The sequence below is a fragment of the Ranitomeya imitator genome, chromosome 1 (assembly GCF_032444005.1).
Source record: "Ranitomeya imitator isolate aRanImi1 chromosome 1, aRanImi1.pri, whole genome shotgun sequence".
Classification (NCBI taxonomy): domain Eukaryota; kingdom Metazoa; phylum Chordata; class Amphibia; order Anura; family Dendrobatidae; genus Ranitomeya; species Ranitomeya imitator.
In genome coordinates, this window is record NC_091282.1 from 712,988,259 (window position 1) to 713,005,282 (window position 17,024).

Sequence of the window (17,024 nt, forward strand, 5' to 3'; positions counted from 1 at the left end):
GAGCAGCAGCCACTACCAACAGCATATGTCCCACTGTTTCTCCCTCCTGATAAAACAATACCCTTTGGAAATCCCGCTTCCTCTCGGCTTTGCCTAACAGAATTTTTTCCAAATGATCTTGTGCGTTTTTCATCCTTCTCTCTGCCTCAGGGGTTCCCAGCATAGCCATCCCATCTTCTGCTTCCTTCAACTCCTCAACTGCCACTTTTTCTGCCTCTCTCGTCCTCCGCTTACACCTACTAATGTCCATAAACAGTAGTCCCATCAGATACGCCTTCATTGCATCCCAAATCGTAAGAGCATCAGTACTTCCATCATTTAAGAGAAAGAATTCCGCTACCTCCCGTCCTATACTTTCCAACTCAATACTCTGTAACCAATTAGGATGAATCTTCCATTCTCTCACACTTAGCGAATGAGCCCCCTCCAATCTAACCTCTACTTCAATTGGACTATGGTCCGACAAGGCCCTTGGCAGATATCTCACCTCCCCAACCAACGTGTCCAAAATCCTGTTACCCAGAGCCATATCAATCCTAGAGAGCGTGGCATGCAACGGTGAATAACATGAGTACCCTCTCTCCCCAATATGTCTAACCCTCCAAAGATCAATCAAACCTATCTCCTGTATATAGGTGCCAAATGTTGTTATGTGTCCCTCCGACCTATTCTGAGTATTTTTATTTTTATCCCAATATTCATCACAGATGTTATTTAGATCCCCGATAATTATTAACGGTGCCGGCCCCCATCTTTCCACTCGCTCCATTACTTCTCTAATTTTCCTGCTAGAGTAGGGAGGCGGAATATACATCGCTGCAACACACAACATCACTTCATACAGTATACACCGTATTAGTACGTACTGCCCATCCACATCCACACATACCTTCACCTCCTCATACTGAACTCCCGCTGGAACCAAGATTGAGACTCCTCTTGCATACGTGGAGAAGGTAGAATGATATCCCTTCTGGATCCACCGTCTATTCAGAACATCCACCTTTTCCCTTACCAAATGCGTCTCCAGCAAGCATATCATTGAGGCCTGTTATGTTTGCTAATGACAGGTGTTATGAAGGCAATCCAGAAACACAGTGTGCTTAGCGATCAGAGCGCACACAGTGATCTGACAAATACCCAAAAATACAAGAACGAGCTCTGAGACGTGGAAACTCGGTAGACTGCACACCTGATCCTATCCTAAACACAACTAAAAGCGGCTGTGGATTGCGCCTAACAACTACCTAGGAAACTCGGCACAGCCTAAGAAACTAGCTAGCCTGAAGATAGAAAAATAGGCCTGACTTGCCCCAGAGAAATTCCCCAAAGGAAAAGGCAGCCCCCCACATATAATGACTGTGAGTAAGATGAAAAGACAAAACGTAGGGATGAAATAGATTCAGCAAAGTGGGGCCCGATATTCTAGGACAGAGCGAGGACAGTAAAGCGAACTTTGCAGTCTACAAAAAACCCTAAAGCAAAACCACGCAAAGGGGGCAAAAAAACCCCACCGTGCCGAACTAACGGCACGGCGGTACACCCTTTGCGTCTCAGAGCTTCCAGCAAAACAAAAGACAAGCTGGACAGAAAAAAAGAAACAAAAAAGCAAAAAGCACTTAGCTATACAGAGCAGCAGGTCACAGGAACAATCAGGAGAAGCTCAGATCCAACACTGAAACATTGACAAGGAGCAAGGATAGCAGCATCAGGCGGAGTTAAGTAATGAAGCAGTTAACGAGCTCACCAGAACACCTGAGGGAGGAAGCTCAGAAGCTGCAGTACCACTTGTGACCACAGGAGTGAATTCAGCCACAGAATTCACAACAGTACCCCCCCCTTGAGGAGGGGTCACCGAACCCTCACCAGAGCCCCCAGGCCGACCAGGATGAGCCGCATGAAAGGCACGAACAAGATCGGAAGCATGAACATCAGAGGCAAAAACCCAGGAATTATCTTCCTGAGCATAACCCTTCCATTTAACCAGATACTGGAGTTTCCGTCTAGAAACACGAGAATCCAAAATCTTCTCCACAATATACTCCAATTCCCCCTCCACCAAAACCGGGGCAGGAGGCTCAACAGATGGAACCATAGGTGCCACGTATCTCCGCAACAACGACCTATGGAATACATTATGTATGGAAAAGGAGTCTGGGAGGGTCAAACGAAAAGACACAGGATTGAGAACCTCAGAAATCCTATACGGACCAATAAAACGAGGTTTAAATTTAGGAGAGGAAACCTTCATAGGAATATGACGAGAAGATAACCAAACCAGATCCCCAACACGAAGTCGGGGACCCACACGGCGTCTGCGATTAGCGAAAAGTTGAGCTTTCTCCTGGGACAAGATCAAATTATCCACTACCTGAGTCCAGATCTGCTGCAACCTATCCACCACAGAATCCACACCAGGGCAGTCCGAAGACTCAACCTGTCCTGAAGAGAAACGAGGATGGAACCCAGAATTGCAAAAAAATGGAGAAACCAAGGTAGCCGAGCTGGCCCGATTATTAAGGGCGAACTCAGCCAACGGCAAAAAGGACACCCAATCATCCTGGTCTGCAGAAACAAAACATCTCAGATATGTTTCCAAGGTCTGATTGGTTCGTTCGGTCTGGCCATTAGTCTGAGGATGGAAAGCCGAGGAAAAGGATAGGTCAATGCCCATCCTACCACAAAAGGCTCGCCAAAACCTTGAAACAAACTGGGAACCTCTGTCAGAAACAATATTCTCAGGAATGCCATGCAACCGAACCACATGCTGAAAGAACAAAGGTACCAAATCAGAGGAGGAAGGCAATTTAGCCAAGGGCACCAGATGGACCATTTTAGAAAAGCGATCACAGACCACCCAAATGACTGACATCTTTTGAGAAACGGGAAGGTCAGAAATGAAATCCATCGAAATATGTGTCCAAGGCCTCTTTGGGACCGGCAAGGGCAAAAGCAACCCACTGGCACGAGAACAGCAGGGCTTAGCCCTAGCACAAATCCCACAGGACTGCACAAAAGTACGTACATCCCGTGACAGAGATGGCCACCAGAAGGATCTAGCCACTAACTCTCTGGTACCAAAGATTCCAGGATGACCAGCCAACACCGAACAATGAAGTTCAGAGATAAGTTTATTAGTCCACCTATCAGGGACGAACAGTTTCTCTGCTGGACAACGATCAGGTTTATTCGCCTGAAATTTTTGCAGCACCCGCCGCAAATCAGGGGAGATGGCAGACACAATGACTCCTTCCTTGAGGATACCCGCTGGCTCAGATAAACCCGGAGAGTCGGGCACAAAACTCCTAGACAGAGCATCCGCCTTCACATTTTTAGAGCCCGGAAGGTACGAAATCACAAAGTCGAAGCGGGCAAAAAATAACGACCAACGGGCCTGTCTAGGATTCAAGCGCTTGGCAGACTCGAGATAAGTCAAGTTCTTATGATGAGTCAATACCACCACGCGATGCTTAGCTCCTTCAAGCCAATGACGCCACTCCTCGAATGCCCACTTCATGGCCAGCAACTCTCGATTGCCCACATCATAATTACGCTCAGCGGGCGAAAACTTCCTGGAAAAGAAAGCACATGGTTTCATCACTGAGCAATCAGAACCTCTCTGTGACAAAACCGCCCCTGCTCCAATCTCAGAAGCATCAACCTCGACCTGGAACGGAAGAGAAACATCTGGCTGACACAACACAGGGGCAGAACAAAAACGACGCTTCAACTCCTGAAAAGCTTCCACAGCAGCAGAAGACCAATTAACCAAATCAGCACCCTTCTTGGTCAAATCGGTCAATGGTTTGGCAATGCTAGAAAAATTACAGATGAAGCGACGATAAAAATTAGCAAAGCCCAGGAACTTTTGCAGACTTTTCAGAGATGTCGGCTGAATCCAATCCTGGATGGCTTGGACCTTAACTGGATCCATCTCGATAGTAGAAGGGGTAAAGATGAACCCCAAAAATGAAACTTTCTGCACACCGAAGAGACACTTTGATCCCTTCACAAACAAAGAGTTAGCACGCAGGACCTGAAAAACCATTCTGACCTGCTTCACATGAGACTCCCAATCATCTGAGAAGATCAAAATGTCATCCAAGTAAACAATCAGGAATTTATCCAGATACTCACGGAAGATGTCATGCATAAAAGACTGAAACACAGATGGAGCATTGGCAAGTCCGAACGGCATCACTAGATACTCAAAATGACCCTCGGGCGTATTGAATGCAGTTTTCCATTCATCTCCTTGCCTGATTCTCACCAGATTATACGCACCACGAAGATCTATCTTAGTGAACCAACTAGCCCCCTTAATCCGAGCAAACAAGTCAGATAACAATGGCAAGGGATACTGAAATTTAACAGTGATCTTATTAAGAAGGCGGTAATCAATACACGGTCTCAGCGAACCATCCTTCTTGGCTACAAAGAAGAACCCTGCTCCCAGTGGTGATGACGATGGGCGAATATGTCCCTTCTCCAGGGATTCCTTCACATAACTGCGCATAGCGGCGTGTTCGGGCACGGATAAATTAAATTATCGACCTTTAGGGAATTTACTACCAGGAATCAAATTGATAGCACAATCACAATCCCTATGCGGAGGTAGAGCATCGGACTTGGGCTCTTCAAATACATCCTGATAATCAGACAAGAAGTCTGGGACCTCAGAAGGGGTGGATGACGAAATCGACAAAAATGGAACATCACCATGTACCCCCTGACAACCCCAGCTGGATACCGACATGGAATTCCAATCCAATACTGGATTATGGGTTTGTAGCCATGGCAACCCCAACACGACCACATCATGCAGATTATGCAACACCAGAAAGCGAATAACTTCCTGATGTGCAGGAGCCATGCACATGGTCAGCTGGGCCCAGTATTGAGGTTTATTCTTGGCCAAAGGTGTAGCATCAATTCCTCTCAATGGAATAGGACACCGCAAAGGCTCCAAGAAAAACCCACAACGTTTAGCATAATCCAAATCCATCAGATTCAGGGCAGCGCCCGAATCCACAAACGCCATGACAGAAAACGACGACAAAGAGCATATCAAGGTAATGGACAGAAGGAATTTGGACTGTACAGTACCAATGACGGCAGACCTAGCGGACCGCTTAGTGCGCTTAGGACAATCAGAAATAGCATGAGTGGAATCACCACAGTAGAAACACAGACCATTCAGACGTCTGTATTCCTGCCGTTCAACTCTAGTCATAGTCCTATCGCACTGCATAGGCTCAGGTTTAACCTCAGGCAGTACCGCCAAATGGTGCACAGATTTACGCTCGCGCAAGCGTCGACCGATCTGAATGGCCAAAGACAAAGACTCATTCAAACCAGCAGGCATAGGAAATCTTGGTTCTAACATAGATTTCTGATCAATAGTATCTTGAATTTTTTGTACATTTATAACAAGATTATCCATTGAAGAGCACAGACCCTGAATATCCATGTCCACACCTGTGTCCAGAATCACCCAAATGTCTAGGGGGAAAAAAAAAAAATGAACACAGAGCAGAGAAAAAAAAAAAAATGATGTCAGAACTTTTTCTTTCCCTCTATTGAGAATCATTAGTAGGGCTCCTTGTACTGTTATGTTTGCTAATGACAGGTGTTATGAAGGCAATCCAGAAACACTGTGTGCTTAGCGATCAGAGCGCACACAGTGATCTGACAAATACCCAAAAATACAAGAACGAGCTCTGAGACGTGGAAACTCTGTAGACTGCACACCTGATCCTATCCTAAACACAACTAAAAGCGGCTGTGGATTGCGCCTAACAACTACCTAGGCAACTCGGCACAGCCTAAGAAACTAGCTAGCCTGAAGATAGAAAAATAGGCCTGACTTGCCCCAGAGAAATTCCCCAAAGGAAAAGGCAGCCCCCCACATATAATGACTGTGAGTAAGATGAAAAGACAAAACGTAGGGATGAAATAGATTCAGCAAAGTGGGGCCCGATATTCTAGGACAGAGCGAGGACAGTAAAGCGAACTTTGCAGTCTACAAAAAACCCTAAAGCAAAACCACGCAAAGGGGGCAAAAAAAAAACCACCGTGCCGAACTAACGGCACGGCGGTACACCCTTTGCGTCTCAGAGCTTCCAGCAAAACAAAAGACAAGCTGGACAGAAAAAAAGAAACAAAAAAGCAAAAAGCACTTAGCTATACAGAGCAGCAGGTCACAGGAACAATCAGGAGAAGCTCAGATCCAACACTGAAACATTGACAAGGAGCAAGGATAGCAGCATCAGGCGGAGTTAAGTAATGAAGCAGTTAACGAGCTCACCAGAACACCTGAGGGAGGAAGCTCAGAAGCTACAGTACCACTTGTGACCACAGGAGTGAATTCAGCCACAGAATTCACAACAGAGGCCCGTTGGTCTCTTGCATATTGCAAACACGGGGCACGTCTAGATTTCTCCCCTAGGCCTCTCACATTCCAGCACAAAATCTTAAAACGGGTCCCCATCACTTGGCTCATCTTCACTATAAGTATCGTCAATTTTGAGCCCAAGCTGTCTAACTACCCTCCCCCCCCCCCCTCCCCCCCCCTCCCAACTCTCCCTCCCACCCTTCCCCCCTCACATCTAACCATTCCACCTCTTTTCAAGAGTGGGGCATCATCGCCCATAGCGAACACTCCGTTTGGCATTACCTTCCCAACCCTCCTCCCACCACTGTACATAACAGGATTTCAGACATTTTGAAAAATAACGTATCTCAAAACATTTTAACGTAGAATTATTTACACATGCAAGAAACCTGCATACATTTAAAATATGCCGCATACCCTTCCTCCCCCTTTCCCAGCAACCATTACACCATCCCTTTAACTTTAACTGAATACAATCCAGCTCCCTTCTTCACCCCCCACACCCCCTGAGTTGTCAATCACATGACTCTTTGCCAACTGACAGATAAGTAACCAAGATCAGACTCTTCCCACAGTTTCAGTCTCCTTTTCCTTTAAGCTTTTTAGCATTAATATCGATCCACTGGGTAGCTTCCTCCGGCTTCTGAAAAAAATGAATTTTATCAAACGCCACCACCCTCAGTCTTGCTGGAAACATCATGGAGTACTGTACTCCCAACTCCCTCAGCCGTCTCTTTATACCCGTGAACATCATCCGTTGTCTCTGCACCAAAGTAGAATAGTCTGGGTATATAGCAATCTTTTGGCCTTCAACTGTCAGATCCGTCATGTCTCTGGCCTTCCTCAGGATAATGTCTCTGTCTCTATAGTTTAGAATTTTGGCTAGCATGGTACGGGGATTCGCTCCAGGGACAGGTGGTTTCGGCGGGACCCTATGCGCTCTTTCTACCGCGAACACTTTTGTTAGCGCCATATCTCCAAATGTTTCTAACAGCCATTTTTCAATATATTCCGTTGGATTCCTCCCTTCAGCTTTTTCAGGGATGTCCACTATGCGAATATTGTTTCTTCTGGACCTGTTCTCAAGGTCCTCATTTTTCGCAGCCAATTCAGCTATTGCTTGAGTGAACTTTTTCTCTGCTTTTTGCAACTGCACTATATGGTCGTCTACAGTGCTCACTCTCTCCTCTACCTCCCCCACACGTTTGTCAATCTTCTGCATGGCTGCGTTTATCTGGGCTGTGTCTCCCTTAACCTCCTGTATCTGTAAGGTCAGAGACTGTTTACATGAAGAGACTAGCGCAAAAACGTCTCTTAGGGTAGGCTCAGCTTCTGGCGCCATTTCCTCAGGTCCCCCTTCTGCCACCGCCATTTTACTCTCCTTTCTCCCCTGTTGTACCTCATGTTCTCCTGCTGGGCTCTCCTCCTCCTCCTCCTCTTCGGTATCAGCTCCGGCTCCCTCCTCTGCGGCCTCCGCTCTCGCAAACTGCTGGAGCTTTGCCGCTACCTCCATGCGCTTTCTACATGCGGCGTTCTCCTTGTCTGCCTTCTCCCTCGTGTCGGCGCCATCTTGGATTGCGCCTGCATCCCCGGCTCCCGCGTCCTTCTGCCGTCTCCTGGTCATGTTCGCCGGCTCCAGCACCACCGCTCAGCACCGCCGGACCCTCCAAGTCTCCCCGCAGCCGGTAAGCCCCCCGCAGGGACCAAACAGCAGCGGCTCTGCAGGATTTTAGAATGTACAGCGGCGGGAGCTCACAGCCGCACGTCCGCTCACATGAGCTCTCAGGCCACGCCCTTTTATCACATTCCTAAGATCCACAAGAGCACTACATGCCCCCCGGGGAGACCCATCATCTCAGGGAGCAATAGTCTTAAGGTACCATTACACTAAACGACTTACCAACCATCACGACCAGCGATACGACCTGGCCGTGATCGTTGGTAAGTCGTTGTGTGGTCGCTGGGGAGCTGTCACACAGACAGCTCTCTCCAGCGACCAACGATCAGGGGAAAGACTTCGGCATCGTTGAAACTGTCTTCAACGATGCCGAAGTCCCTGGGTAACCAGGGTAAACATCGGGTTACTAAGTGCAGGGCCGCGCTTAGTAACCCGATATTTACCCTGGTTACCATTGTAAAAGTGAAAAAAAAACAAAAAAACAGTACATACTCACATTCCGATGTCTGTCACGTCCCCCGCCGTCAGCTTCCCTGCACTGTGTCAGCGCCGGACCATAAGGCAGAGCACAGCAGTGACATCACCACTGTGCTCTGCTTTACGGCCGGCGCTGACAGTCAGTGCAGGGAAGCTGACGGCAGGGGATTGACAGAAATCGGAATGGGAGTATGTACTTTTTTTTTTGTCACACGCCGATCCAACGATGACAGCGGGTGATCAGCGACCAAAAAAAGGTCCTGATCATTCCCCAACGACCAACGATCTCCCAGCAGGGGCCTGATCGTTGGTCGTTGTCACACATAACGAGATCGTTAGCGGGATCGTTGCTACGTCACAAAAAGCGTGACGTTGCAACGATATCGTTAACGAAATTGTTATGTGTGAAGGTACCTTTACAGCCAACCTGTCAAGATATGTGGACATGCACTTACAAAAATGCATGCAGCTCATACCGGCCTACTTAAAGGACACAGGCCATATTCTATGAGTTTTGGAGGAAATCAAATGGCAACCCAACTACATTATGGGTACCCTAGATATAAAATCCTTATACACGGTTATCGACCAAAAAATGGGTTGCCTTATTGCAGGCCAGTTCCTTCATACTTTAGGGGTTTATCCGGATACTCAGGTTTTGTTCATTAAGGAATGTATTGATTTTATTTTACAACACAACTATTTTTTGTATGATGGGGAATTTTTTCTACAGATTTGCGGTACCGCTATGGGTACACGCTTTGCCCCTAGCTACGCAAATCTGTTTGTAGCTAAATGGGAGGAGTCACATGTCTAGACCTCTGGTGTTCTACGCCCAGGGCTGGTTCTTTGGCATCGGTATATCGACGATATACTGTTCATCTGGGATGGTCCCAGGAGTGATCTGGATTTATTCATTTCCAGTCTTAACGTCAACAATTTTGGACTGGAGTTTACACCAACAGCCAGTTCGACCAGTATCAACTTCCTGGACCTCAACTTATACATAGATAACCGCCAACTACTCACTAAATGTTACAGAAAAGACGTGGACTCCAATAGCTTTATTGACATCACCTGCTGTCACCTACCTGTGTAGCTCACCAATGTTCCCAAAAGCCAGTATACCAGAATCAGACGCAACTGCACCACCCTAGAGGATTTTAATAAAGATTCTGAGGTTGTGACTCAACAGTCTTTGGACAAAGGCTATTCCATTTCCTTATTGGAACAAGCCAGACAATCAGTAGAGGGTACAACAAGAAACTCCCTGCTATATAGAGATACATTTATCACCCCTATCTCTGAGTATGTGTGACCAAATTCAGAAGTTGCCATTTATCACACAATACCATGCGGGGCACACCAGTTTTAGATCTATGATCCGCAAGTATTGGCCCATCCTACAAGGGGACAAAATTATAGGCGAACTTCTACCCCCTGTACCAAGATTTGTATTCAGCAAAGCCTGTTCCTTGGGTAGTATGATAGCCCCTACTATTAAATCGGTGAGGGGACAGCAACACCCTACAAGTTCCTTTAGGGATGGTAGGCCAGGTTTTACCCCTTGCGGGAGGTGTTACTGTTGTAGAAGTACTTCCTTTACAAAAACCTGTCAACGTACATTTACGGATTCTGATTCTATGACCATCTTCAGTATCAAGGATAAAATCACATGTTATACCACCCAGTTTATATATTTTATTGAGTGCCCGTGTAACAAACTTTATGTAGGCCACACGAAGAGGCCCCTTATGGTGCGGATTAAGCAACATCTGTCTAACATTCAGAAAGGCTTTGCAGGCCATCCCCTTTCACGGCACTTTAGCAATAAACATAACAAATCTATTAAAGAGGTTCGCTTTTGTGGGATTTAAAGAATTCACCAGAATATAAGGGGCGGCAATCTAATGCAGGTTATGTCTAGGGCAGAGTCCAACTGGATTTTTACATTAGATTGCCTTGTACCTAAGGGCCTCAACCACGGGTTAAAGCTGTATGCTTTCTAAAGAGTGTGATACTTAGGTCCAATATTTCTCTTTTCTCTTCTTTTCCCCTCATTCTCCATGCATATTATATTTATGTGGGTGTGTACAAACACCTTTTAATATGTGTAATTTTTTTAATTTTTTGTATTTTATTACCTTTTACCCTGTGGTCCTGTGTGGATATGTTATAGTACCCAACCCTTAGCAGTCTAGTCCATACGTGGGCGTGGACCATACATTTTTACCGGAATATCTCTCTCTTGTTCTTATTCAAATTTGTTTGTTTTTTTCTCGCATTTATTATTAGGTTTTCCTATTGTATTTTTTTCACATTGGTTTAACATATTCTCCTAGGAGAATTTGTTTAATGTATTATTTGTTAAATATTGTTTTTATCCGCTCATATACCGATGTAGGCATTTTATACATTTCCCATCAGCTACAGGCATCAGCGTTTGTTAATAGCGGTATGGCCACGAGTTTACCACATTTCTTATTATTATCATCCTTTATATCTTCATTCACTCCTTAGGGGTTTCACATATTCACTTTCCTAGTTCAGTGGCTCATTTATTCACATTACCACACCTCCGTCTGTGCCCATTATCATTATACATTAACTGTCCATACATTTAGGTAGATGGGCGGGCTATTCTGACAGTGATTGAAAGGGTACTGGCGTAAATGGCTTGGGGCAACAGGGAACACGCAACCCTGAGGAAGAAGGATGCTGTTCCTTTGAAATGCGTTGGTAGCTTTTTTGGCCCCAGCATTGCTCCGTAGCTCCTTGTGACGTCACACGCCGGATACCTTTGTCGGCCATTTTTTCTCCCCGTGCACGCATCCAGAGACGCCACCGGCCAGGCTTCCTCTGTCTCTGCGTAGTGCACCTCCATCTGCAGCCCACAGACGCCTGCCTCGCCTCTGCTGCAGCTCACTTGTCCATTCCCCGCTGTCAGCGTTCCACCTGCTTTTTGGTGAGTTTCACGTCTATGCATCAGTCACCCTGATGCACATTTACTATGTGGGTTCTCTATTGACGCTGCCTCAGCTACACGGTCGTAGCCTACTAGAGCTCAGACACTAGTTTTGGTATAGTCCATGTTTTTTACCCACTGACGCTATTTCACAGTTGTATATTTGTGTTACCTGCAGGATTCCGCACGATAGTGTGTAACATACATTTTATCTACCAGAGGCATACCTTCTATTCCACAGCCACATGTATTTTACCCTCCGTAATCACTTTTTCTTCCAGGTATACATGTACCATTATTTATTTTTCTCCCCTCTACTATTCCATCATTTGTTCATGTAGTCTACGTACATCTGCCTTCCAGTTATTAAACACCCCCCCCCTTTCAAGCGCAGTTTCTAATTCTTTGCAATGTTTGTAATCATGTCTTTAATTATAAGTATGTGTTTATGTAAAATTTAAATTACAAGGCTTTATCTAGCACTTTGCTTATTTTTTTGCTATGAGGCTAATAACTTACAGGCTGGTAGTTCCTAACTACCCGCTTGTTCTTCCCGGCACTGATCCCTGCTGGATCCTGCCAGCAATTCTACGGGTTCCTGTGACATCACGCCAACAGAGCAGCTCCTTCTCTTCAGCTCTGTTGATGGGGCATCACTGCCGATGGTGTCCTGCTCTAGGGGAGCCGGCTGTCAAACAGCATGACGCTGGCAGTGACGCCCCATCCATAGAGCAGACTGGAAGAGAAAAGGCTCCTCTGTGGTCGTGAGGTCAAATGAAACCTCAGAATTGAGGGCAGGAGAGGTCCGTTTCCTCTCTGAGCTGGCAGAGACTGGCACCTGACAGAACAGGCAGACAGTTAGAGACAACTTGCATGTAAGTTCTTTACCCCATAGCAAAAAATAAGCAAGGTCCCGGACAACCCCTTTAATCTTGCTGCTCCTGTACCTCAACTAATCTGGGAGTGTCAACACTTCACGGACATCGCACCAGGCAACGCACCATGATAAACCAGCTTGTGCAGAAAGAACAGTGAAGAGGAGAACAAGTCATCCCTGTGCTCCTCCTCCCTGTTCTTTCTTGCGGACATTGGCTTATCACTCACAGGGCAGGGCATGATGCCAGCGAAGTGCGGAGAGGAGTGACAGCTTTCCCAAACTAGTTCAGGGGCTGCGGCGCTGAGATTAAACTTCAATTTTGCAGCAAATACAAAAACACATATTTATAAGAAATTAGAAATGCATTGTTACAAAAGTAATTAGATGAGTGATACAGCAGTCCTAAAACTCTATTGGGGGGAAACCCTACTGTTTAGTGATGAGTAGTGTTGAGCATTCCGATAGCGCAAGTATCGGGTATCGGCCGATACTTGCGGTATCGGAATTCCGATACCGAGATCCGATACTTTTGTGGTATCGGGTATCGGTATCGGATCAATAGGGATGTGTAAAATAAAGAATTAAAATAAAAAATATTGATATGCTCACCTCTCCGGCGGCCCCTGGACATCACGCTGGTAACCGGCCGGCTTCTTTGTTTAAAATGAGCGCCTTTAGGACCTGCGAATGATGTCGCGGCTTCTGATTGGTCGCATGCCGCCCATGTGACCGGCACGCGACCAATCAGAAGCCGCGACGTCATTCTCATTCACAAAACTCCTAATTCTAGGAATTAAGGACCTGCGAATGACGTCGCAGCTTCTGATTGGTCGCGTGCCGGTCACATGGGCGGCACGCGACCAATCAGAAGCCGCGACATCATTCGCAGGTCCTAAAGGCGCTCATTTTAAACAAAGAAGCCGGCCTGTTACCAGCGTGATGTCCAGGGCCCGCCGGAGAGGTGAGCATATCAATATTTTTTATTTTAATTCTTTATTTTACACCTCACTATGGATCCCAGGGCCTGAAGGAGAGTTTCCTCTCCTTCAGACCCTGGGAACCATCAGGATACATTCTGATACTTGATGTCCCATTGACTTGTATTGGTATCGGATATCGGTATCGGCGATATCCGATATTTTTCGGGTATCGGCCGATACTATCCGATACCGATACTTTCAAGTATTGGACGGTATCGCTCAACACTAGTGATGAGCGAGCACTGGTTGCTTGGGTTTTCCCGAGCACGCTTGGGTGACCTCCAAGTATTTGTTAGTGTTCGAAGATTTTGTTTTCATCTCAGCAGCTGAATGATTTACAGCTACTACCCAGCCTGAGTACATGTGGGGGTTGCCTGGTTGCTAGGGAATCCCCACATGTGATCAAGCTGGCTAGTAGCTGTAAATCATTCAGCTGCCGCAAGGAAAACTAAATCTCCGAGCAGTCATAAATACTCAGAAATCACCCGAGCGTGCTCGGGAAAACCCGAGCAACTAATATACTCGCTCATCACTACTGCTGTTAGGTTCCCTTTAACCATTCTGACTTAAAAAAAAAAAAGTCTGTAACATCCTCTCACTATAAATTTTGATTCTGAGATACTGGAAATTTAGGCACAAAGAACAGTGTAATGAAATGTCAAAAACAAAAAGACAGATGGAGAATTAATAAATTGGACACACATAACACAATCTGGAACCTCTTGGTAAATCTTTTAGAAATTGAAAAATCTTAGAGGAGCTGCTCACACACTCCTCCTAAGAGGCTCTTTTGAAAAGATTTTAACGTTAATAAACCTCAATCAGAAGCAAAACTGATCATTTTTATTCATTAGGCATACCATGAAAGCGTAAATCTGGATGCTAATACGTGGTGGCATCAATATAAGATTATATCCGTTCAATTTTTCTATAAATGTGTAATCAAAATAAGAAAAGCTGCCCCCTCCTCCTGTTGTATTAAGTGTTAACAGTTATTTTTACTTATCATCTGTAAAACTTTTTTTTTATTTCCTTAAAAAAAAAAGCCAAAAAAGCAATTGTAAAAACATCCCTATAATAATCTGCTATGTAGAGGTTTGTTTTTTTTGGGGGGGGGAGGATTTTGTTTTAGGTTCTTGCACCTGTACAAACAATAGCATTTCCTCCCTTTCTTTGAGCTGAAATTACGTTTATATTGTTTCCCATGGTTGGGTGTCCACAGTTGGGCTTCAGTTCTGCTCAACCCTTATTCACATTGTTGTCATTTTTAATACATGGTACGGTTTTAATATCAGAGATAGTATAGGACTTTTCCGATTTAGATTCACCTTGTTGTGATGGGATGGCTTTTACGTTTTTTTAAAAATAAAAAACAGTGTTTACTATGTCGCCAATGTTATTTATATGTACTGTTACTTTTTACTTACTTAAAGCAGGGTTTTTGCTCATTTTGTTTCCATCTTAGGTTTTGTATGTAGAATTGCAGTCAAGGCTAAATTGCTAATTAGGTTTGCAGAAAGATTATGCTTCGGCAAGTCTTTCCTAGCAGAACATTTTCAGAATTTATTGACCTCTCTATTCCATTCAATTTTTTTGTAATTAAATGTGTTAAATCGTGCTTAGTAACTGCCCTCTAAGTAGACATCCAAGGAACACAAACAACTGTTATTTTAAGCTTCGATGTATAAATTTGTTAGCGGACTGTACAAATGACATAACCGCTTGTTGAAATGTATTTCAGCCGGCAGTTATCACATTCATTCCTCCCTTTATCACACATTCCGTTCAGCAGAAGATGCATGGAAATTCTTATGCCGGAGGGATGGGGAGCGGCCGTGTAGATATCTGTGGCCCCACTATAATATGTAGCTTCAATAATAGGGGGGCACACACATTAGGAGACATTTCACATGCAACTATTCTAGACATACATTTCTTTGTAATAAATCATATACTTCAGCCATCATTTGGCAAAGTTATTACAGCACTGAATCCACCGTCTGGACTACTAGCCCCGGGTAACACAGCTGTTAACTGTAACATCAGAAGTCTGTAGATGATTTTAAGACTCAAGATTTAGCAAAAATATGTATTTTATTGAAGATATGACAGATATGACCCATAGCCTGTTACACAGCATGTTAGACCCATGGAATTTTTTTTTGCCAGTAAGTCATGAACAATAGTTCATTTTAGGAAAATACATGTTAGGGCTAGCGGAACGTACCGAGTAAATATAGATGTTTTATTGTTATTGGTGCGTTCGCAGCCTGGGGTCCACCGTGCAGGAGAACCTGCTGCTAGCAAACGGCGGAACTATATGGCGGTATGAACTAGCTCTGTTATTTCACAGAGTAGCCGTGAATGCAAAGCACTGCGCCCTGTTAGACTTCACAGAGGCACAGGCTAACTGCCCAACTGAGAGCAGTCAGTGGTCATGCATGCACACAAAACTCCTCGCCGGAGGTGCCAGCATTCTAGGGGCTTATTTCAGCCAGGTCCCTGAATACATACAAACACACAATCTCCTCGCCAGAGGTGCCAGCATTCTAGGGGCTTATTTTAGCAGGGTCCCTGAGCACACTCTTACATGACCACACTGTCGCAAAGCATATAACATAGAAAGATACTAGCGCATGGCCGTGCGGCCATGCGAGCCTTAAATAGTTGCAGCACGTCAGAGGCGTAGCTAGGGTTTCAACTTAGAAGGGGGGCGAAACATCTGAGTGGGCCCCTAACCAGCTAACCCTGATTACAATTACGGTTGCGCACTCTAATTGTGAATATAGTGGAACCTCAGAATATGACCGCACCTTTATTGAAAATAAATCTATATACAAAAACGAACATTGACTTTACCGCCATATTGTGACCATATGCAACTTTGATTGTCACAATACTCTGAGTGCCCCTATAACAATACAGTAATGCTTAAGTGCCCACTTTACATTTAATAATGTCCCCTAAGTTCCCTATGTACTGCTCCATTACACACAGTATGGTGAGCTCAAAGCTTCCATATACACAGTATAAGGCCCCCACAGCTCCCCTATACACAGTATGATTGGCCCGCAGCTCCCTTATACACAGTATGATTGGCCCGCAGCTCCCTTATACACAGTATGATGGGCCCGCAGCTCCCTTATACACAGTATGATGGGCCCGCAGTTCCTTTATACACAGTATGATGGGCCCGCAGCTCCTTTATACACAGTATGATGGGCCCGCAGCTCCCTTATACACAGTATGATGGGCCCGCAGCTCCCTTATACACAGTATGAGGGCCCCGCAGCTCCCTTATACACAGTATGATGGGCCCGCAGCTCCCTTATACACAGTATGATGGACCCGCAGCTCCCGTATACACAGTATGATGAGCCCGCAGCTTCCTTATACACAGAGTGATGGACCTGCAGCTCCCTTATACACAGTATGAGGGCCCCGCAGCTCCCATATACACAGTATGATGGGCCCGCAGCTCCCTTATACACAGTATGATGGACCCGCAGCTCCCGTATACACAGTATGATGAGCCCGCAGCTTCCTTATACACAGAGTGATGGACCTGCAGCTCCCTTATACACAGTATGATGGGCCCGCAGCTCCCGTATACACAGTATGATGGACCTGCAGCTCCCTTATATATAGTATGA